We start from the raw sequence: 25,050 nt of genomic DNA, 5'->3' as shown, positions 1-25,050 counted from the left end.
ATCCCTGCGGTGGTCAGACCTCCAGCCTCTCACGCAGGCGACCCGGGTTCGAGTCCTGATCAGATCTGAGATTTTTAATGGAAAAATTCATAGTAACACTTATGGCGGACAAGGTCGCAGTTGGGGTTTTTCTCGGGATTCTCCCGTTTTTCCCCATATTAGTCATATACATCATTCCGTCATAATTTCTCCATTTCGTCATCATTCCAAAGCGTTCCCCGATCGCTGGCGACACACGGAGGGGGCCGGCCTAGGGACGTAGGAAGGGTTGCCTGCATTGATGAAAAATCTTGTAATTAAAAACCGCAGACTTCTTACGACTCGCACGCACTTGCGATTTTTCACAACGGACTTCATGGAAGCAGCATGCATTGGCGCTGTGATCTTGCGTAATAGAAAAAATAAACGTGAAATGATTTTGGGTGCATCCAGTTATAAGCTCGAGACTGGTGAATGGACAGTTTTACAAGCTGTTCAGTAGTTTGAGGGAATGCGGTAGTAAATTGTTCAATTATTTTAGAATGTGTACAGAAAATGTCGATAATTTGTTACTATTAGTTGGACCTACAATAACTCATCAAGACACCAGACCTACTGAATAAAGATTAGCTGTAACACTAAGGTAAGTATGAAAAATATATACATCATGCAGATAATACACTATTCATTACATATATAATTGTAATATATAGAGGGAAATGCTAAACAAAAGTGTTATTAAAAACTATATATATTATGAAGTAATAAGCGAAAAAAGTAATTTATATAACTAAATTTTAAAATATTACCGTACCTTATGAAATGTTTCATTTAAGAAAAGAATAATTAATCCTACATAAAAACTGCATAGGATGGTCGGGATAATTAGGTATAATCGGGTAATTTGAGTGTAAGTAACAATTTATTGAATAAAACTTTACCTAATCTTCATACACATGTCAATTTAATATATATTGCCTATTTCGGAATTGCCTATCATGTAGTGTTAAAATGTGTGTTGGTAACACTGATACTGACTAGTTAAAGAAACTGTTTCTTGTTTACCAGTTAATGAAATGACCCATCACATTCAAAGCAATATTGTTGGAAAACCAGCTGTGATACAGTAACAAAAGTCATGCATGTATATTACAGATATTTAGAACATGTTTTTAATAAATCTAGTACGGTAATATATATCATTAATAGTTTGTTAGTAAATTACAATTTACAAACTTGGAGTAATTTGGCTGTTATTTTAGGTTAATTGGTAACTAACTTACTTTTCGTTCCAGATCATGCTACTTTCACAAATTACGGATTGGTGAAAGACAAATATGTATTTCACGTCTCATATCTTATTTAGTTATTTTAAGTATCATAAATATATTGTTTCGTTTTTAAATTCTAAAGAGTATCGAGTAAAAATGGTGCTAAATTTAATCCTAATGTATGGCATTTCACTGCACGAACATTTAAAAAGATTACGACACATTTACAGCATAAGAATTTCACTTTTGCCGTACATAGAGGCTACACACTATTTTTTTTTTTAATTCTAGGTAATAATTCTGTTCTTCACTTAAAATGCTTAATCTTTCACAACCTAGCAATCGCACTTTTAGAGTTTGGATTTAACTTATATACCTTTTTTTATCGACCCATTTATTTTATCCATGTAAAACTCTACAGTTATAAATATATAATTACAATCTAAACTTCGATAACTTTTCGTTTCTTACATAAAGTTTTTTTTTGTATTGTATGGCAAATTGGTTGAAATAATTCTACGTCACTTGTTACTATGAAGTGTCCAGCGAAGCATGTAGTACAGTTGCTCTGTTCAACAAAACTTTCGTAGTGTTTACCGGTGCTCTATTATCGGCCCATTTGATAAAAGCCATCACTTGTGAGACTACTGCTGATGTTAGGATACCCACACCGTTTGTTTTTCTTGTTCTCGCATGTGTCTGAAATTCCTCCCATAGCATTTTCTTTCTATTCAGTCCTCTGACAAGTACGTAGTCACGGATATCCAGTCTTCATGACAGCTCCCTAAACGCATTAATCAACCTGACGGCGCCCTAGTACAGTCTTGCACTAAAGAGAGATATCTCTCTATCTGCCGGACTTTGCCACCGGAATTTTTCATTTGTTTTATTCGCAAGCCTGTTCGTCACCATGGGAGCATCTCTCTTATCAGACTCATGTCGTGCAGTGTAACATGTGCTCCACGTTGTAATACTGTAAGTGCAAACTCGAGCATGTAACAAAACGACACGAGTTTGTGGCGATTACGGTATATTGGCACACAGCATCACTCCTGCGTGTTTTGCATCTAGCTGTATCTTGCTAAGTTTCAAAGTTGTAAATGTGCGAGTGGCAAAGTGATGAATCAATATAGGCTATACAGTATTTTGTAGTGTGGATTTTGGGCATTTCAACCGAGTTGCGGGAAGAGCCCTCTACAATGGTCCTCGAATCGTTACTGAGTGCATTTTCGAAAAAATGAAAACCTATGAATTGTGTAATCTTCCTAGACAACTTTTTCATATTTGCAATACATTTAGCGCCCTATCATTTGCGTATGTTTACCTAAAAATGGAGTCAGTTAACAGTTAATGGTTTACATAATAACAATAATAATAATAATAATAATAATAATAATAATAATAATAATAATAATAATTCTTTATTTATACTGGCAGAGTTAAGGCCATAGGGCCTTCTCTTACACTCTACCAGGTCACAAGTATACAAGCAGTTAAAATTTAACAAAAAGTTAAAGAGCAGAATACTAACATATTACCAAAAAAATAAAAAAATAAAAAAAAATAATAATAATAATAATAACATAATAAAATCGACACTAAACAACATGAAAATAATACCATTAATAGAAAAAAAGAAAGTAAAATACATTGGAATATAGTGAAAGCAACTCATTTAGTACAAATGGTTAATATGGAAAAACTTAAGGAAGAATATATCAAAATGAAATGTAATAAAATAATAATAAAAAAGAAAGGAAATACGAAAATTAAATAAAATTTACGATAAAAAGGCTGTGATAATAAATTCATCGGCTGATAAAGAGAACAAAGGAGGGAAAAAGAAATATATATCCTATATTTTTACAAAACTATGGCAGAGAAAAGGGCATACATAAAATTAAAAAAATTGCTTAACAGTGAATACTATGTATGTATGTATGTATGTATGTATGTATGTATGTATGTATGTATGTATGTATGTATGTATGTATGTATGTATGTATGTATGCATGCATGTGCAAAAAATTAAATTATGGTTTATTTAACGACGCTCGCAACTGCAGAGGTTATATCAACGTCGCCAGTGTGCCGGAATTTTGTTCCACAGGAGTTCTTTTACATGCCAGTAAATCTACTGACATGAGCCTGTCGCATTTAAACACACTTAAATGCCATCGACCTCGTCCGGGATCGAACCCGCAACCTCGAACATAGAAGGCCAGCCCTATACCAACTATGCTACCGAGAGCGACGTATGTATTTTTATTGGGTTATTTTACGACACTGTATCAAATCTCAGGTTATTTAGCGCCTGAATGAAATGAAGGTGATAATGCCGGTGAAATGAGTCCAGGGTCCAATACCGAAAGTTACCCAGCATTTGCTCGTATTTGGTTGAGGGAAAACCCCGGAAAAACCTCAACACAGGTAAGTTGCCCCGACCGGGATTCGAATCCGGACCACCTGGTTTCACGGCCAGACGTATGCGTATGTATGTAATGCGTGCAGGAATGTTTACGAGTACACATATGCTGTATACTTGTGTACTTACAACTTATGTGTTGTTTGCAAAGTATCGTTTCCATTTGAATGTGTTTTTCTTCAAAGTAAAGTAAATTACGGTACCGTACGTAACTTTTAACGTAGGCCTACTGTACAGTATAGGCCTATCTCTTTATTATCGTCCAACCACATACGAGAACATGTCGTGGCTGTCTGCAGCAAGAAATATGCATTTTTTTTCTTTTTAATCGGTGTCTAGGTTTTATTTCTTAATATGGAAGAAGATACATTCTCACTAGCTTAATACTCGTATATTTTTAAATCGTTTACCTTCTTGTCTCTCTTTTTGGTATTTGCATAATTGTGCATTTGACATTTGTTGACATTTTGTAACGTGTATTAACTTCGAGTTTATAACGATAATCATTCTTAGGTATCAAATATAAAATGTGATAGAAACTGAAAGAACACTACTTATCAAGCGAGTAGAAAAGAAACACGTAGCCCGCAGTGAAATGTCCGAAACTGATCCGTGAGGGGAGAACTCTCGAGTCGTTAGCAAACAACGTACAGCCTGCAGCTTGCATCTCATGCAGACCACCATCTTTCTATGTAATAATGAATCCAATTTAGAGCAAAGGATTCGACAGTTCAGTACTCGAGTATTTACAGTTTTGTTAAATTGGATTCGTTAACACTCAGTCTGTAGCGAAGGCGGCGCACTGTGTTATGACAATAAAACAACGTAGGCTACTATCCCTCTAATTTTAAAAAACTCTTTTTTCATTTTTATTCCTAGCGTTTATTCTGATATGCTGTACATAGATATATATTTGAAGAGTCCACTACAAGAATGATGGATGTCACTTTCTTGTCTAAAATGAACCAAGACTGTCAATGCATAACTTAAGACATATAGAATGTACATACAGAGTTATATGGCATTAACACTGTTAGTCATTGTCCAGTAATGATCGGAAAATCTCAGTTAAGCTTTGAGCGCTAAGCATTTCAAACTTTCAATTGCTTCTCCTGCAAAATGTATTCCAAATGACATCCATCATTCTTGCAGTGGACTCTTCATTTGTAAAGTAAACATCTAGAGATAAATGTAGAATTATGGAGTCAAAAGGTAAATATCCAACTAAAACAGAAAACTACTTTCTAGAATACGCAGTTTTTTTAACATTATTCCCGTTTCTGAGTGGTTCTTGATTAGGAAAGCAACGTGTATGTGTTGGTTATTAACTGGGCCAGGATTTTAATGATTAATTGACTTGTTAGATTAGGTTTGTAGCCGGGAGGAAAAAAAGGTCTTAAGTAAAAATTTTATACTTTTCAGAAAGCAGTAGAAAGATTGAAATTGGTGTCAATTATAGAGTTTTTTAATTAAGAAGTTTTTCCTGGATATTATTTGTTTATATTTCTTCTAAAATAGATAATGTTGCTCATTTAAAAATTTTCTTGATTATTTCCAAAAATAGCCGCACTTAAGTCCTTTTAAGACTAGAAGCCAAACTGAGTAGAAGGGACTATTAAACATAAGACCTTTTTCATGTCAAAATAAATGAGAAATGTAAATTATTAGGAATGCAAAATAGATCTTAAACAATTATAGGACTGTTTACCCTGGTGCTTAAAGTTTTAAAAGGAAAGGGCATCAGTATGTGATAAAATGGCTAAAATACAAGTTATGGAAAGCATGGAAAGTAAACATGTGATGGTTTGTAAGGAATAAAGTATTAAATATACTTCTGTGTGTGCTCGATTCAAAAAGTACTTAGGACATTTTGTAACGCTCTATAAATCCAGTCAGGAGTCTCATTTGACTTTAGCCGTTTTAACAGATTGTAGAGAATTGTTTCCGCTTTCAGAATATATAAAAATCTCATTTTCACAAAAAATTGACTTAAGACCTTTTTCCTCCCGGCCACAGAATGGCAACGGTGGCTAGAAGCGGGTTAGGGACGACCCTTTGCACGTCGGCCACACTGAGGCTTATATGCAGGAGCGCATATTTTAAATGGCCACAAAGTCATTTAAAATATGCGCTCCTGCGTATATGACTTGTATCGTCTCAAATGCAGGTAGTAAGGCCGTAAAAGCATTACTAGAGGGGTTCGGCCGGCGCCGTGGATCGTGTCCCGGCATAGCTCAGTTGGAAAGAGCGCTCAGCGCGCAGAGCTGAGTGGTCCTGGGTTCGATTCCCGGTACCGGTACAAATTTTTCTCGTATTAAATAGTAATAAAACACTTATCTATAAGAATATAAAGTGTAAGCAGCACTAAAAAAAGTATAAAAAAATATGTTCGTGTTTATCCTCTAGTTGAACGGAACAGTTAACTTATAATATTTTGTAACAGTGTTGAAATGAGGAATGGGAAAGCAACAGGAGTTGATGGAATCCCATTGAATTAGTGAAATGCTTGGGTGAAGACAAGAAGGAAATTCTATCATTATGCAACGAAATATATGAGAAAGGCGAATGGCCTGAAGATTTCACGGAGACAGTGTTGATTCCAATTCCGAAGAAAAATAGTGTCAAGAAATGTAACGAATTCAGGACTATTAGCCTGATATCACACTCGGCGAAGTCTCTTCTGCGAATACCGAATCAACGTTTATATTCTAAGATGGAAGAACAATTGGAAGAAGAGCAGTTTGGCTTCAGGAAGTAAGAGATGCAATTGGACTGCTACGAACAATCGGGGAAAGATACCTAGAGAAGAATAAAGAAGTGTATATAGTATTTGTGGATTTAGAAAAGGCGTTTGACAAAGTGGATTGGAATAAATTGATGGGGGTCCTAAAGTAAACTGGCGTGGATTGGAAAGAGAGGAGGCTGTTCAGTAACCTTTATGAAACGAGTCAAAGTCAGGATAGGAGAATAAATCTCAGAAGGAAGTGAAATATCGTCTTTCTTGACCACAAATTCCACCTGAAAATTGAATCCCGAATCTACGGCGTGAAAAACAGACTTTCTTGACGTAAGGAACAAATGGCGCCTAGCTAACCATAAGGAGGTTAAAAAGATCATAGTGGAGAGAGCAGAAGAATAAAGTGAACAGAAGTAAGAAAAAGAAAGTTTAATATCAATAAAATTAGAATAGTCTTGCATACTTGACTCAGCAAGCATTGCTGAACGTCACTATCCTATTGCACTTGGACGTATTTGTAATCGTTTAAGAAAAAATTTGTTTTAGAAGAAAAGAGAGTTCGAAATTTTCTGGGGTTGTGTGTATCTATGAGTGAGTCAGTCAGTAAATGAGTGAGATAAAGACAGACAGACAGACAGACAGAGAGTGAGAATGAGAGAGAGAGTGAGAGAGATTGAAAGTGAGAGTGAGAGAGTTTCCATGTAAGAGCTTAGTTTGTATAAGCCGATTTTAACCAAGCTTTACACACAATATTCTTTACGAACCTCAGGAAAGCCTCAATAAAGGCTGTTTCCTTCGTGCTGAAGGCAGTTTTGTGTAAGCTGGACGATATTACTAAAATAGTATATTACTTCAGAATACCGCAAGTACAGTATATGTTGCAAGTGGTGCAAGGGTGTCATGTCATAAGAGAGACTTCATTGTGTTTTTAACAATTTATTATTCTGCACTTTCAACTGTTTGGATGCAGCTACAGTATGTTAAATTTGAGTACAGGATGTATTTATAATATTTTAAGTTCTACCACCTTTACAGTACGAGAAATATCATCCAATGTACGGAAAAGTTAGAAGCGTGTTATTCTCCGTGTTCTGTTATCATACTTGTCATTAAATTCGAAATTCGTATAGATTCAAATTCTGCTGAAGATAAAGTATATAGAACCTTGATTTGACAATCTTTGGAGGTTTCGTATATTACGAGTAATTAACAGGACAGAAAAACATTTGATTTGAAAGAGAGAGTTCCAGGTAAAATTTAACGTGTATTTATTGGCCCTCTAAAAAAATTGAACTCCAATAACTTAACAATCAACCTATCATCGCAGGTATTGGATTCCGCGTCACAATGCAACTATCTCAGAAATGAATTCTTCAAACTATATGTTATATTAATAGAGTTTAGGAAAGGACTGGTCCACCATAGTATGAAATTAATAAAACTTATTCTTATTATACGGGACTACGTAATAAGAATATTGAATCACCTTGTTATTCTACAGATGAAAGAAAGATACTTTTTACACTTAGAGGATATAGTGCTTCGGACGTGAATGCTGGTTAATGAAGCAAAAAGATGACATGAATATTATACAGTTCTTAGATGTTTTTTTTATTTAACGACGCTCGCAACTGCCGAGGTTATATCAGCGTCGCCAGTGTGCCGGAATTTTTGTCCCGCAGGAGTTCTTTTACATGCCAGTAAATCTACTGACATGAGCCTGTCGCATTTAAAAACACTTAAATGCCATCGATCTGGCCCGGGATCGAACCCGCAACCTCGGGCATAGAAGGCCAGCGCTATACCAACTGCGACAACCAGGCCGATCAGTTCTTAGAAATCAGTATTTAAATGTAATAAAAAGAATTGTCCCTGGCATTGAGCTGATCCCTCATCCGGGGACACCCTCCTTGTCCTTGTGTGGTAAAAAAAGTATGTATGTGATCCATAGATTAATTCCTCTCCCGACAGGTCGCGGCCCTGTAAGGCCCGGGTGGCGTGGGTCGTGTAATTAGAACCTAAAAGGGAGAGGTTAAACTAAGGGAAAGAAGAAGAAGAAGAAAAAGAAGAAGAAGAAGAAGAAGAAGAAGAAAAAGAATTGGTAAAATACTGAGTTATATCAACATTTTTTTTGTCGTGGAACATCTATATTCGACCTACAAACTGGAAAAATGTGTAACTATTTTGTGTCAGATAAATTTCCATAAGAGTTCCTAAGTTATTATTAGGAGTAGCAGTTTCGTTATTTTATCAGCCGATAAATTAATATCTATATTATTCTTCTCTATGTTAATATATAACTTATTATGTAATTTCATTATAGCTATGATTTTACTTTTAATTCATATTTTATTTTATTTATATATTCCTCTTATATTAATAATATATCTGAGCTGCGACCTAACACGCGCGCTGCTCATTCGGTCCTAAAATGTACTAATATTATTGTATCCTCTTTTTCATATATTTATCTATTATTTTATTTTATTTATTTTGTTATAATTATATTTTGTAGTCTGTTTTTATAATATGGATTAATTTTTGTCCTACCATATTTTGTTATTAATCTTTATATAGATTATTTGCCTAACAATGCATCGTTTCAAAATTTCCACCCAAAATTGTGTCCGATGGCTCTGAGGTATGTACGAACATCATCGTCTTTATAATCAAGGTATCGTTCTGTACCCCACTAATCCTTCTGTCTAAATCCTCTACTTTCTTCTTTTACGGAGACTCCTATAGTAGCTATATGCATTGTCACCGGATATGTCGTCATTATACCTTCTTGTTACCGATTACATTTTAGTCACTGCCTGGCCGTCAAGTCATTTGAGTGCGCTCCTTGTGTAATTACTGTTGACTTAAAATATACTGTATATCAATATATAAGTCGAACATGGAGTAAGGCCACTAAGGGAAAAGAACCAAAGGAGAAAGATCCGGTGCGGTGGGTTGAACTTCGGCGTAGTTCAGTAGTTTGAGCGCTTGGTGCGCAGAACTGGGGGTCCCGAGTTCGATCCTCCGCAACGGAGCGAACTTTTCTTCATTAATAACAAATGGTAATCATAACAGATAATTCAGTAGGACCAAAAATTATCTTTACACATAAACAAGAGTTAAATAATTCCGAAAGAATACACGTTGACAAAAAACAGTTTTATTTCTTCTTTCTTTCACCCCTTTCATTTACAGAACTTAATAGTCTCTCATGTTACATTCTTCTCACAGAGCCTGATATTGGAAAAAGTGGTTTATCGGCATTGTCCTCTCCAGTCGTCCGCGCTTGAAGGCTTACAGCATTTTCACCGAAACTCTTGAGAGCATTTCGTTCAATATTTAACATCTACGAGCCAATTCATCCCCAAAGAAAGTCACACCATGCAAAGTCGCTTCTGTACTTCTTGTGAAATAATGATAGTTCAGGGGTCACATAAAATGACGCCGATTAAGCAAAACTGAATATGTAAACATCTGACAGCACCGACTCTTCAGAACCGCCATTGCAACTCCCACATAAAGTCAGTTCCGGGGCGCGATGACCTGACGCCCCACTGAACCGCTCATTGTTCGTTCTGCCGACAGTTGTCATCCCACAGATTCCAAAGCTTCTATGCTTTCCTCTCTTCCTACACACATTTACTCATTGTCTGAAAACAGTCTGTTGCACTGTTCGCTATCATAAAGCCAGCTTCTGGTGACCTGCTTGTCTCTTTTTTTTTATCTCCACAGCCATTAGAAAGATGAATTCACGTCGGGAAATGTAATACAAACACTTATACAGTTGCCATAACAACATAAACCCTTGTCATTCAATTCAGAGAATCATAATGCGTAACTTTCTTGTTCGGCTGTAATCTCCATTGTAACAGAACACTCAACCTGCACAGTGTGGATAATACATTTTAACTTGGTAACAGAGGAATAACGCATTTAGGAAATCCCAAATGGAACAGGTGGCAATCCTGAGACAGGAGAGGAATTTTGATTGCTCTAACGGATTTATGTACCTACCGCTTAAAGGTCGCTGTATATCCTATTAGTATGACGTGTAAAAACGCTTGTAGAAGGTATGAAATGAATTCATGTCACATTGTATGGAAAATATATTAACGTCACTCTAATTCGTTGAGAATTTAATAACAATAATAATAATAATAATAATAATAATAATAATAATAATAATAATAATAATAATAATTTAGGAGTTTTTTACAGTACAATAGTTTTCCTACAACCCATTAGCAATTATGTTTCTTCGTAAGTTCCTGAACTTGGTGGTCTTCTGTCAACCTTCTACAATTCATATTTCTTCAGATCCACCTATCAATTGTTTCTTAGATCTCTACATCTTCTGTTGTCCTCCGCTTCCCATTCCAATATAATTTTTAGCATCAAATTGTTTGTTATGCTCTTTACATATCCTAGCTATTTTTTTCCTTTTGTTACCTCTAATACTGTTTTAACATCCATAATTTCTCTAATTTTTGTACTTTTGACTTTATCTTCCTTGGTAGCTAGTAGTTTGTTTCCTTCTTGTCTGCCTAACTATATAATAACTATACTGAAACACTTTGTACTAATGAGCTATAAATGAATTTCAATTTCAGTCCCACATATTGGGACATAAAATCGTTTTATCTCATAATCCAGGTCTTTTAATAGGGATCACTGATATCTTACAGCCTAATTTTTGTCAGAGTTGCTGTCAACTTCTCTTACAATGAGCGAAAACAACAAATTGATAAACGAAATATAGGTTTTACACATTCTTATTCTGCGTATTATTATCATTATCATTATTATTATTATTATTATTATTATTATTATTATTATTATTATTATTATTATTATTATTATTTTCTTTTGTCGCTCCTCCATAGTACCAATTTTAGTATTCCATTTATATTTTCTTTCCTTTTCTTACTCTTTGTTTCTGTTTCACATCTACCTACTTGTTCCACCGGCCTCTCATATTAATACCAAATACTAAATTCACTGTCTGAATTTCCTCATTTTCAATCTCCAGTTTTTCACCAACATTGATCTTCAATAAGAAATACTCTGTTTTATTGAAATTAAGATTCAGTCCCCAAATTTTGTATCCCTCAACGATAATAATAATAATAATAATAATAATAATAATAATAATAATAATAATAGCAGTTATACCTAAGTATAATGAAATGATTAACGTCAATCATGATTACAATAAAATTATAACTTAAATTTGGCTGCGTCCGTAAGAAATCGTACTGTGTAATCTTCTGAGGTAAAGAATTCCATTTACGAGGGGCTGGGACAGTAAAAGAGGATAACTGGGTAGGGTAGTCAGTTCCTTTTCCCCTACATTGCATACATCGCTGACTAGAAACATTTTACACTAATCAGACTTCAGATATACACAAACAATATATTATTATTATTATTATTATTATTGTTATTATTATTATTATTATTATTATTGTTATTATTATTATTATTATTATTATTATTATTATTATTATTATTATTATTAGTACTACAGAATTTTACAAAGAAAAATTATTTAAAGTTAAGTAAAAGCGTACGAGTTTGTTACAAAATATCTTCAAGTAAAAGTTGATTCCTTTAATAAGATTTGTAAATGATTTCGTGTCAAATTAAGTTCAATAAAGAAAACCGATCAATAGCTTCCAAGCAAAATGAGTTTTTAAAAATATGTGTTATAATTTTCTGCGTTTCGTGCAGTTAACAATGATTTTAATCTGCTTTTAAGACATTTTAATGAGTAAATCCTAATTACCTTGTCAGTCTGACGGTAGGTTTATAAAAAATATGTATCAGGGAGCCTCTAGCGGTCTCCTGGCGAAACAATGTTGCATGCAAGAAGCGTCCAGTTCTCTTGTTATGCCGCACGCCTCAGCGCATTAGTGGCGCTGCTGTAATCACATTTACACGTCCGTTTTGTTAACAACTTTCCCACAGCACGGATTCAAATAAAGAGATCGTAACTAAGAGCGGTACAGTACAAGCTGCAGTAGACTACTAGAGATTCCTGGAACTCTTCCAATAGAGTTGAGTAACATAGCGTCGGTTTCTGAAATGGGGACCGCAAGAACATGCTCAGCTCGAAAACAGCACATGAAAATACAAAATATGAGACAGCCATTGCTGCTTAACTTCGTCAATTTTGTTTCCAAAGTTAAAGTTAATTAACTGTTTTTTTTTCCTCCCGATATTGTGGATGTGACCATTCAAAGTATCGCACCTAAGAAACGTATCTTTGCAATTTTCCTTTTTCTCTATTTTTTCAGAGAAGACATATAAGAAAGAAGCGAAACAGCTAATACTTTGTAGAACTGTATCTTGGATTTTTTTTTCAAAGATCTCTCAATTATCCAATGTTTCAATGTTGTTTTATTTATTCATTAATTTCTTAAAACTGTTAAATATACAAGTAATTTTGACTCCCAATATACTTTCTAACAGAATCTTACATATAAAAATAAAGTTTTCATTTCGATATATTTCAATTTTTAACAACAGCCGTGCAGATCTCAATTAGCTAACCAATTTATAGGACAGATTAGCTAGGCTCCCATGTTGTGAATATTATTCAGTGACGTCACTTCGAGATGTTACGTTTACTCCCCAGAGGTCTCGTCAGGGATGGACTGGAGTCGCATTTAACCTTTTAACGCGAGAGCAACAGTGAGATATGAGTCAAGCAAAGTAACAAGAGGTAAACGAAACAGCACTAGGTCATTATGCGTTGCCACGGAGACACAGGTTGTTCATGCATTTCATTCCTACAATGCAAATTATATGGAGTGTAACACAACCTTATGTAGAAATGTATTTCTTCTTTTCTTTTTCCAGGTTGTTAAAGAAGAACAGAGCGAAACTGACGAACCATGGAGTACAAATTGGAACAGAAAAGGTCCATTATGGGACATTATATCACGGTGGCAGAAGGTATTCAAACAAAACTTTCAGATATCAGGCAACAATAAATCGAAATATGTTTAGTGGAGATTTCAGCGGAAATAATTCTGCACAATATTAATATAAAATTTTGTTTTGACATGTATGAAAACTTGTGGTTAAATATATATTTATAGTTCACTAGGTATATTTCATAAAAATACAAATCCGTTTGTTAATATTTTTCAATAGTCACTCCGTTCATGTAGGCTCTATACAAACATTTACATAAAATTCGAATTTATTAATCTCCAGCAATTTTTTACATGAATATGCCTTTCTTGGAGGTGTAAACAGGTAAGATGTCACATTTATGTGTAACAGGAAACAGTGACGTCATGTAGTGATACTATAATAGTACATCCGCAGAAGTATCGCTGTCGGACTATGTAACAGAATGCAGTGACGTTATATACTGAACAAAGAAGTGAAGGTACAGGATGAGTCCATATCACGCGAGGGATTATGGTCAAAAACAAATGAAAGCACAGGGCGAATTCATCTCATACGAGGGAAGAAGACTAAAGTTGCTCAACTGAAGTGAAACTGACATATAAATATACATATTATAATGAATTATGTAAAAACATAATCCCCCATTAAAATTAAATATATTATAAAATTAATAAAATAGTCCAAAAATAAAGACGTAGTCACGCAATCAATAGATTTAAAAATCCCCTGTTACTTTTCTTTCGGGATATTTTACTCGACAAATGATATAAGTACATAAAATGTGACATGAGGTTCATCAGAATCATTTCATAACTTGGAAATTTTCATGGTCACATTACTGTATAACTGTATATATACTAACTAGGATATAATAAATACATAGTAAAGTTTGCGACAATGAACAATTATTGAAATAAAACCATCAAGGCATTATTAGATTTGAACAATAAAAGAAGACCTTTCATATTAGATGTGTCAATGATCTCTCGAAATGTAAGAGAACGAAAACTATTGAACAATAGAAGCAATTTTATTTTTACGAAAGAAATCTCTTTACATCCTGTGAAGGAAGCTGTATGTAATGTTCACGCACACATTTAACAAGTCTCTAGATCCTAATGTCAGGGGTTTAAATCCAACTCAAGGCGATGGATTTTCGGACGAAAGACTGTAAAATACTACTTACAATGAAAGAAATAAAGCTGAGATCCAGAACGATCTTCAGTTCTTGGATAAATTCGAAGAGATTTTCGTAGATATTATAAATCTATGCCTATATTGTCCACCTGACCAGTTACGGATAGCTAATTATCGATGGTGTTACTAGTAACTAAAATTTCTTTGTTAATCATGCCGTCTATCACTTTATTATTTAGGTAAAGCATACACTTCATAAATGGAATTGAAGATAGCCTAGCAGAATTCAGAAAAAAAAAACTTAGCAGACCTTACATCGTATTGCTAAACTGAATATTTCACAGAATAAAAAAGAGAAAATGAAACGCAACTTTATCTGGTAATTTTCATTATGCATTCCATTAAATTTAATATCTATAGTCCTCCGAATTACAATTTCCAAGTACGTTTCCTGTAGTTTTCCAGTCTCTTCAAGAAAATGTCTGGACAGTATTTGAACACGATCGCTTCCATAGAAGTCGTCCTCCACCCACCAATTTACAGAGCACATCCTAAATCAGGAACTAACCATGAAATAATATTTGATCCCCAGCAGATTGTGAAATGGATATACGACAGATTGGACCCGAGAGTCGTTATGAAAGTCACAAGGAGAATAAAATGATTTTCCATCCTGGAATAAGATTTGCACCTTCACATGTCCTAACTAGTCGCACTGCAGACTAACTCAAGCGTGATCTTTATGAGGTAGAGAAAAAGCGAGGAGGGATTTTTGACGTAATTTCCTCTTATACATATTTCATTTTGAAACTACAATCCACCGGCTGATGCCATACGAAAGCGATGATGCTGCTCCAATAATTAACTTAAGGAACTTCATCTTACGAAAAGTGTTACACATTTTTTTAATTTGTAGGTAGAACTCAGACGTTTCACATCAAAACATATAAATAATACTTAGAAAGCTTATTGACGAAATACAAAAGTAAATAGTACCATACTAACCTCAGTCTCCATAAAATATATTTTGTACACTAAAACAAAAAGATATGAATTTATTATGAACACTGATAAAATTGATAAAACTATTTCCAAGAGTAACGACTATAAATTGTGAAAATCATAGCCGATTTTAAAGAAATGAAACAGAAAAGCATGCTTGTATTCGGGCGCGAGAGGTTCTTGATGTACCCTGAACTTGTTAATATTAAAATAATATATATATATATATATATATATATATTATAATTATGAAGTACCAAAAATTACATACACTACTGTTATAAAGGGTATTCTTGTTTATGGATATGATGGTTGGTACTAACGGGGAAAGATCATAGCACAAAAGATAAGATTTGCATGATATTACGCCAGAATATTTAGAAAATATCTTACTCAAATGAAACAATAAGTGAAACAATGAAAATAAAAAGTAATAAGATTCAGGAAATATTTTGTTAGGGACTTTTTCCACTGCAGTCAGTCACATCTCAAAGTTTGGAACTATCTTCGTCTTTAGCCAAGAAGGGAGTTGAGAGTACTCTAATCGCTGGGTTCGTTAAAGCAATTAAATGACTGATATCTGCTTCAGTCATTCACAATAACAGCAATGAATAGAATATTATTATAAACTCTTTTTCATCTGTAGATGAACCCACCTCGGAAATGTAATTATTTTTATATTTCACTATCAAGTGAAAAATCCAACACAAATCTTTTTTGAATAATTCAGGATTATTTGTCTAACTAAAAATATGGATTACCCAACAAATTTAATTTATACAAATTTTGAAGTATTAATTCTTGAAGAAATTTATAAATATAGTTTACTAACTTAGTACCACAGAAATCAAATAAAACATTAATCGACATGAATATCGTACTCGAAGACAAAAGTCTATTTTCCCATTAATTGAGCCTAAATGTCATACAAGTGCAGCTCTTAAACATGGTGCCAGTTTCGGCCCAAGACTTTATAATAAAATTACAATCTATTTTCCAAATTTGAAATATTTTAAAATTGAAGCTTTTAAAAAGGAAATTTATAAAATTATTCATGATATAAAATATTTAAAAAATGTGTATATTTTTTTACCTTTTATTTCTGTCGACTATATACATGTTTTTATTGAATATTACTGGCTTCTGTCTGATTGTCAATTTATATTAAAAGTGTTTTTCTCTCTTTCTTCTTGTTTTTGCTCTTGTGTGTTATTTAATGGTTTGAATTAAGTTACTTAATGTATTTAGTAAACTGTCTTGTAAATTTTATGTTATATTATTGGCTAAGACCACACCGTACACGAGCATGGCTCTTACGGTAGTGGCTAGAAACATTTTTGTTTTATAATTTTAACTTGTACTCACTAGCTAATTAAATAAATAAATAAATAAATATCTAAATAAATGAATAAATGAATGAATGAATGAATGAATGAATAAATAAATGAATAAATAAATGAATAAATAAATAAATAAATGAATAAATAAATAAATGAATAAATAAATAAATGAATAACAAGTAAATAAATAAATTAATTAATTAAGGAATATTAAAGAATACTTTAACCCAAATTTAGGAACACCATGCGTAAAAGCAACTTAAATGTAGTGTTCAAAGGGTATGTAGCCATAGACAATGACAGATTATATTGACTTAATTCGAGGAATAGAAAAGAGGAAGACCACGAAAGAACTGACTACAGGAGACACGTAAAATCATGGAAGCGAGAATCTTGAGAATAGTCAATGGATGGTTGTATAGGGAAGGCTGGAGACAGGTAATCGGATGATTTCGACAGGAGTTATGAAACATAATGTACATAAACTTTCGGATTACAGTCAAAAGAATATTCTGATAATATTTTTCGCTATATCTCAAGTACAAATTGGCCGAGCTAGGTGCGATTCAAGGCACACAGATGGAGATTCATCTCCATTCTGTTGGGAATGAAAGTATCTGCTTGTCATGTCCTGTTTCTAAGCTGTGGTTATGTATAATATTGGCCACATAACAATGAAGTGTTACCGTTTGTGAACATTCAAAGCTGGCTCAAGTTCCTAACGAGATGAGTACACAACAAACAACAGAGTCCAATTTTTTTAAGGTTTACAACGATGACGATAATTTATGTCTGGAAGGAATTACAGGACAAAATAAAAGCGTGATTTATCATTTGAACACAAAATGTAATATTATTAAATTCCAGATGCCAACATCTGTAGGAAATCACACAGCTGTGAGTTGTAATTTCTAAGTAGTAGGCACCGTTTGCAACACGAACATCGAGGTCACTTCGTGACATTTGAGGGTCACATAAGCCACTTTTACATTTAAACGCGATTAAATGTCACGTGGCACAAAGCAAGCTCTTGGGAGGTCCTCGGTTCAGTCACTACTGCGACTCGGGTCACATGAGGCGGTGCTGAAGCTTGACTTTCTGGAACAGAACTTACACGAACCAAATTACCCTCATATAGAATTAATAAAATTATTTCTGTTATACGCAGCTCTAAATGGCAATATTATGGCCACAGAAATGCTGTTAAGTCATCAGCTACTAACCTCTTCTAATAATAAAATTTAATGTACTAATTTCTAACAAATTTTAGTTTTAAATTTTGATAAGGAAAAAACAAAACGTAAAATCTGTCAATACCGACCACGTCTACAGAACATACTTAAAGCTGTGTAAGTAGGTAGAGAAAAAAAGGTAAAGGTATCCCCGTCACACACCATGAAAGCACTTGAGGGGAATGGAGGTAGAGCCCCATGCTTCCCATGACCTCGGCACTAGAATGAGATGGTGTGGTCGGCACCACGCTCTGACCGCCTTTTACCCCCGGGAAAGACCCGGTACTCAATTTTATAGGAAGCTGAGTGAACCTCGGGGCCGTTCTGGAAGTTTGGCAACGAGAAAAATCCCGTCACTGTGTAAGTAGACCTAATGATATTTTATTAATATATATTTATTTTGTAAAGACAAGGTACTCCAAATTTTAATTCATGTATAAGACATTATTATATCATGTTAATTAAAATTGAAATATAATGGAAATGTAATAAGCATATTTTAATGTATTTCTTTACTTGTAGACTCTATTACACACAATGCATTAAAGTCTTACTTTTATGTCATCAACTATTGAAAAAAATCGTTAATTTTAATTCAGAATAACCATTCTTTAACTCACTCACTCACTCACTCACTCACTCACTCACTCACTCACTCACTCACTCACTCACTCACTCACTCACTCACTCACCCTCCCTCCCTCACACCTGCAATTTTCATTTATCCGTCCAGCTATCAAGTTAAATACCCACTCATGTAGAAAAGACAGTGAAGCCACCGGCGTAGTTCAGTCGGCAGGAGCGTTTGCCTGCTGATCCGGAGCTGCGCTCAGGCGTAAGTTCGATTCTCGCTTGGGCTAATTACTTCGTTGAGTTTTTCCTACTGTAAAGCGAATGACAGGTAATCTATATCGAATTATCGGCCTTGCCTTGCCGAATACAAATTACTTACTTACTGGCTTTTAAGGAATCCGGAGGTTCATTGCCGCCCTCACATAAGCCCGCCATCGGTCCCTATCCTGAGCAAGATTAATCAGCCTCTATCATCATATCCCACCTCCCTCAAATCCATTTTAATATTATCTTCCCATCTACGTCTCGGCCTCCCCAAAGATCTTCTTCCCTCCGGCCTCCCAACTAACACTCTATATGCATTTCTGGATTCACCCATACGTGCTACATGCCCTGCCCATCTCAAACGTCTGGATTTAATGTTCCTAATTATGTCAGGTGAAGAATAAAATGCCTGCAGTTCTGTGTTGTGTAACTTTCTCCATTCTCCTGTAACTTCATCCCTCTTAGCCTCAAATATTTTCCTAAGTACCTTATTCTCAGACACCCTTAACCTATGTTCCTCTCTCAAAGTGAGAGTCCAAGTTTCACAACCATAAAGAACAACCGGTTGTTTTATAAATTCTAACTTTCAGATCTTTTAACAGCAGACTGGATGATAAAAGCTTCTCAACCGAATAATAACAGGCATTTCCCATATTTATTTTGTGTTTAATTTCCTCCCGAGTATCATTTATATTTGTTATTGTTGCTCCCAGGTATTTGAATTTTTCCACCTCTTCAAAGGATAAATTTCCATCGACGCTAAATAACCTAGTAATCCATATAGCGTCTTTAAATAAAAATTAAAAGAAAAAAAAAAGAAATCAATGGTGTTATGGTTATCATGTTAGTCGTTGAATCCGAGGTTCGTGGATTCAAACCAAGTCGACAGCGATGGTTATAGGGCGATAAAATCCGTAGGATGGCTTTTTTCAGGGAGAAAGTAAAACTGTGTGCCGTGTCATAGATTTATGACGCGTAAAACAATCCTCTTCCTAATAGAAGAATCCAGGCAAAATTTGTCGACTATTTCTGATCCACATTTAATTTCGGTGCTGAATAACCCCTGCAATCGAAATTGTCGTTAAATAGAATGTTATGTATGGTGGTAGCAGTAGCAGTAGTAGTAGTTGTAGTGTGGACTAGTAGTCGTGACGATGGTGGTAGTAGTAGTAGTAGTAGTAGTAGTACTAGTAGTAGTAGTAGTAAAATACCGCCTAAATAATTGACCGTTCTCGGTGGGCTAATGGCTACAGTAATTACTAGACCGAATTTGTAGATCCTAAAATATGATTTTAGGTATCAAAATAGGATTTAAGGTTTAGGAAATAGGCTCTAAAATCGAAAAATAGGCTCTAACATAAAATAATTTAAAAAATCGAGTTACAAAGTCGTTGAAATATCAATGATAAAATTGTTAAATTTATTTAGGTGCTTATAATAATATTAAACTATGAGATATTTACCTAAATTTACCAAATTATTAAGTTAATTAAATGATAATGGAATGATACTGCTGCTAATACTGCTCCTGCTACTCCTATTTCTACTCCTACTCCTACACTAGAGTTGGTTCTCAGAGGACATCATAACTCAACTTTGAAGAATTAAATAGTCTATCAAAACCCCATTCTATCAGTAGTTTCACCTACAGAGAGCGAGGTGTGTGAATCACCGATCTCCGATCGAACTCTGCACAGAACCCTCATACATACTATGAGTATAATTTCTTCTTATGATGGATTTTGATGGCATATTTCTATAGCAATCGTTTTTGAAGAAGCCTTTAAAGTGAGTATTCTGAAGGGCGTTAAATAGGTTAATTGATGCAGTGATGACTCGGCGTAGTTCAGCATGAAATTCATTTTTGTGTGAAGAATTATTTAATGTCTGGGTTAGTAGAAACTATTTCAATTCTCTTGTTTGCTGTTTTCCTGGTTTGTAGCGCCTTGAACATGTTTAATATTTTTCTGTTACTGGATGCTTCCACACAAAAAACGAAATAATTAGCAGCTGAGGTAAATAGCTTCATATTTTAGATAATCAGAAGCAATCTTAAAAATATTGTATTTATTAAATATTTCAGGTTTTTCCAATAAGATTTTAGTAACAAAATTTAAAATTGAAGTCTTAGAAAACACAGTAGACTCATTAGGCAGTATGCCGCACCGTGACAAAACTAGTTTAAAATTTAAAGGAGAGAATTATGCCATTTACCGCAGAAAAGAGCGAAAAAAAGTAAGTACACTAATGAAAATTCTACTTTCTTCCGGCAAGTGATCAGTTTTTTACTTGCACAAATTAAAACAAAAATAATTTATTTTAATGCTCACATCTTCTTACTACACGCTTGGCAGTAGGCTATATTGTCTGTCCATTCTTGTAGCCATTGATATTTGCCTTTATAATAAACCTGTAGAACAGGTCTCGTGTTTTAAATATTTGCGTTATCATTTTAGCTATGAATAAGAAAAATATATTTCTACAAAACTTAATAAATATTACTTTAACTATGCAATAAATACCATTAATAACATTATCAAACTTTCTCTTGTCCAATAACATACAACAATTAAAACCTATAAAACATTGGCGAGACCTGTTCTCATGTGTGGAAGTGAAGCTTGGACCATATGTAAATGTGATGAACATCGAATTACTGCCAATGAAATGAAGTTTTAAGAACGGCTGGCTATAATAGATTAGACAAGAAGAAAAATTTGGATATTTTGAAAGAATTAAATATTGACCCAATTTTAGAGAAAATTCTAAATTATAAACAGAAATGGAAATCTCATATACTGAGGATGCCTAGAACAAGGATACCACGCCAAGCACTAAATTACCGCCCTTTAGGAACAAGATCTTTGGGCCGTCCGCTGAAACGATGGAGTGAGACCGTAACAGGCCACCAGGCTTAATACGTGATAGGAAGAAGAAGAAGAAACTTAGATTTCCGTTTGACCAAGGACATACAGAATAGTTACATGTTACATGTATGACGTTACAGGTGTGACAAAATAGTTAAAATATGAAATTTCAATTATTTTATTATTGTTCTTTCCAAACATCTGAAAATATTACTAATTAAATATATAAACGGAAACAAATGCAATCACAATATTTTGCTGTTTGACTTTACTGACTATTACACTTTTACTACGTCACACTACTTTCGACCAATAGAACGGTACGAAAGGACGTCTTTCAACCAATCATGGCTGCTTATCGCACAATTTTATCGCGTCCCTAGCATTTGTTTAATTTTATCGCGTCCCTAGCATTTGTTTATTTTTATCACTACCCTAGAATTTGTTTCTTTGTTTGCCAACATTTCAAACTGCACTGGTCCGGACGTCAAAAAACAGAAAATTACAAACCACTCCAGTCGATGCACAGCATTTTCAAATATGACTCGCATTGGCATTCAAGAACAAGAATTAATAAAGATCACTGGTCATATATGAAGAGCACCATTCGGAAATCCTGAATAGGCCTAAGTTGAGGGATACATCATGTACATCAACGAGTTCACTTCTTTTACGCACACGTCCAATATAACATCAACTGAACCACCCAACCACTAAAACATTCAAATTTGAAAATTGTACTTGCAATAATTGTTTCTTTTAAAATTATTCATGTTTATTTTTTATTTCATCATCGTTAATTAAAACGTTTCTTGTTTATTTCATCATCCCTAATTAAAACTTTTCTAACACGTGTTTATATTATTTAGGTTATGTTTGTTATAGCTTCTGCTATATGATATTATGGATAGTCACGTATCAGAGATTGTTTGTTTAATACTAAGATTTATTGAAAATCATCTGTCAAGTGACGATGATTAGCTACTGGGATCCGGATGATTGAAGTAGAATGCAAATGTTTTAATAAAAATGAAACTGGATCAACAAAGCCTTCTTGACTAGTAACAGTCCACAGAGTTCAATGATGATTCCATAGTTGGCACAACTGATACCGGTAACAAGAAAACATAATCATAAAACACTACTGCCATCTAGCGTAATGTTGAGATGGTACAATAATACATTTGAAGACAGTTGTATTTTCGTAAGCCAATTAATATTTTATTGTACACTTTGTTACTTCTAATCTTTATATAGCCTACTTTCTTCTAATCGTATAATAGTCAATTAAATCCCACTCGAGTTTTGATTTTCTCTAGATAAATCAAAACCTCTAGTGAGATTACTGTTGAAAATCATTTTCAAAGATAAACGAACTGTTCACGCTTATTTATAAATTATAACTCTTGGATGTTTCACTCTTTTCAACTACGACAGAAGCTTTCTCCATAGATTCATCTTGCTTCTTTGGTCAGATGAACTCCCACTATAGCCAACAAAGGAAACAAAACCACGATTTAAATTATTAATCAATTAACAAAGTTTAACTGTGCTGTTTACGGTAACATGTAGATGTTTATTTTAAAATGCTATATATCCATGTCTCATGGACTATGTTGCGTATTTTAACATACAGAAATAGACTTTTTATAGATAATAATTGTTTTAGATACAAGACCAGTTGACATGGAATGACCCTAATACAATACAAATTTTCGAAAATAGTGGATGTTTCGACTATTCAGTGACAAAACATACCAAATAGGCAAAATCAGGCTCTATTGTAAAAACAGATATTTTTAGGTTCTATAAAAGTACTCCTTTTACACTTAGTTTTGTATGAAACATGTATTTGCAAGTTTTTATGCACTTATAATTTAAGGATTAAATTATGTTTTTATCTGAACTCCGAAGGCAAGTAATTTCCGTACTTGTTATTTGATTCGAGGTTTGCAGAATCAAATTCGAAATGAGGACATCGATTTTAAGTGTGATAGAAATACTGGGTGCTATTCATAGACATTTCGCTAGCCCGCGCTACGAGCGTGCTAAACTAGCCCCGGCTATTGACTGATTACTTGTACAGGATTCATATCATATCATATCGCTAACACTGGTTTATGAATACGAAAAACGTTAGTTCGCTGATCATCCACCGGAAGCCCGCACTAAGAATGTCTATGAATACGGCCCACTGAGACTAATTGTCTTTGAAGAGAATATAGGGCTGAGAGTCCCGTGTGATACACCTAAGGCATAAAGAATAGCACTTTTTATGTGTGAGAATTTCTAGGCAAAGTTATCTGATACAATTTCCTAACCAAATATGTTGCTTTGCAGAAACAAATTACTAATACTTGTGAGAAAGCTGCAGGCAATAATGATATAATCAGCAAGAAACATAAGTTATAGCATCGCTGTGAAGATTCAGAAAATTTGTGTATGTTCGTTAATTTCGAAAAGTAAGAAAGTGTACAGTATTTACAATATAGTGGGCTTACAGACTGACGCATATGAAAGTTACGTTCGCGAACGTGATGTTCTATGATAGTTTATACTGCAACCCGAAAATGAGAAATTCATGTGCGTCTTATGTTTCAGGTTCAGAGCAATATCAAGTATGAAGTTAAAACTTGGCTCCTTAAGCCTATACCACTAAGAACACCTTTTAATGCACGAATTCCACCTGAGCGCTGCAGCTCATGTACAAAGGAGCAGACGTGAAACTTCGCATGTCTACTGGGAATACCAAGAAACTTCTCTTCAGTCACTGCAAGATTTATTATGCAGGAGAAAATGAAAGTATGATTAATTTAAATATATGCATGTAAATCTCAACTGTAATATTCTGGTCACGTGTTAAAATATTAAAACTCTTACTCATTTTCGTTTTCTGTGTAACATCTAACAACTTTCTTCAATTTACAGTTCGATTTTCACAAAACTCACATTGAATCATTACATACTATTCCTCTTCCAATACCACATCTCCGGAAAAGAAACAAAAATGTCACTTAAGAAGATTTCTATGTGTACGCATGGAAAAATCATGACAAATCTGTTGATGTACAGATATACAGAAAGTTGCAGTCTTAACTTGATTCAATTTTTAGAGTGTTATAGTGGAACATTTAGGAATATTTTAAGGGTTATCACATAACTTTTATTGCATTGTTTTTTTATTCGCCATTATGTACTAGGTAAGATTGTTCTGTATGGTTATGAAACTTGGACTCTCACTTTGAAAGAGGAACTGAGGTTAAGGGTATTCGAGAATAAGATGCCTAGGAAAATATTTGGGA

At 34.1% G+C, this 25,050-nt stretch overlaps 1 long non-coding RNA gene across 1 annotated transcript; it reads left to right on the top strand.

The window, feature by feature from the left end:
* Positions 1 to 24,599, top strand: LOC138705647 (uncharacterized). Its single transcript, XR_011333711.1, has 3 exons — positions 1 to 622; positions 13,274 to 13,369; positions 24,350 to 24,599. It is a non-coding gene; the product is annotated as an uncharacterized lncRNA (long non-coding RNA).
* The last annotated feature ends 451 nt before the right edge of the window (positions 24,600 to 25,050 follow it).

This window comes from Periplaneta americana, chromosome 9, assembly GCF_040183065.1.
Source record: "Periplaneta americana isolate PAMFEO1 chromosome 9, P.americana_PAMFEO1_priV1, whole genome shotgun sequence".
Classification (NCBI taxonomy): Eukaryota; Metazoa; Arthropoda; class Insecta; order Blattodea; family Blattidae; genus Periplaneta; species Periplaneta americana.
The sequence above is the reverse complement of the archived record's forward strand: the minus strand, read 5'-3'. Positions and strand labels throughout refer to the sequence as shown.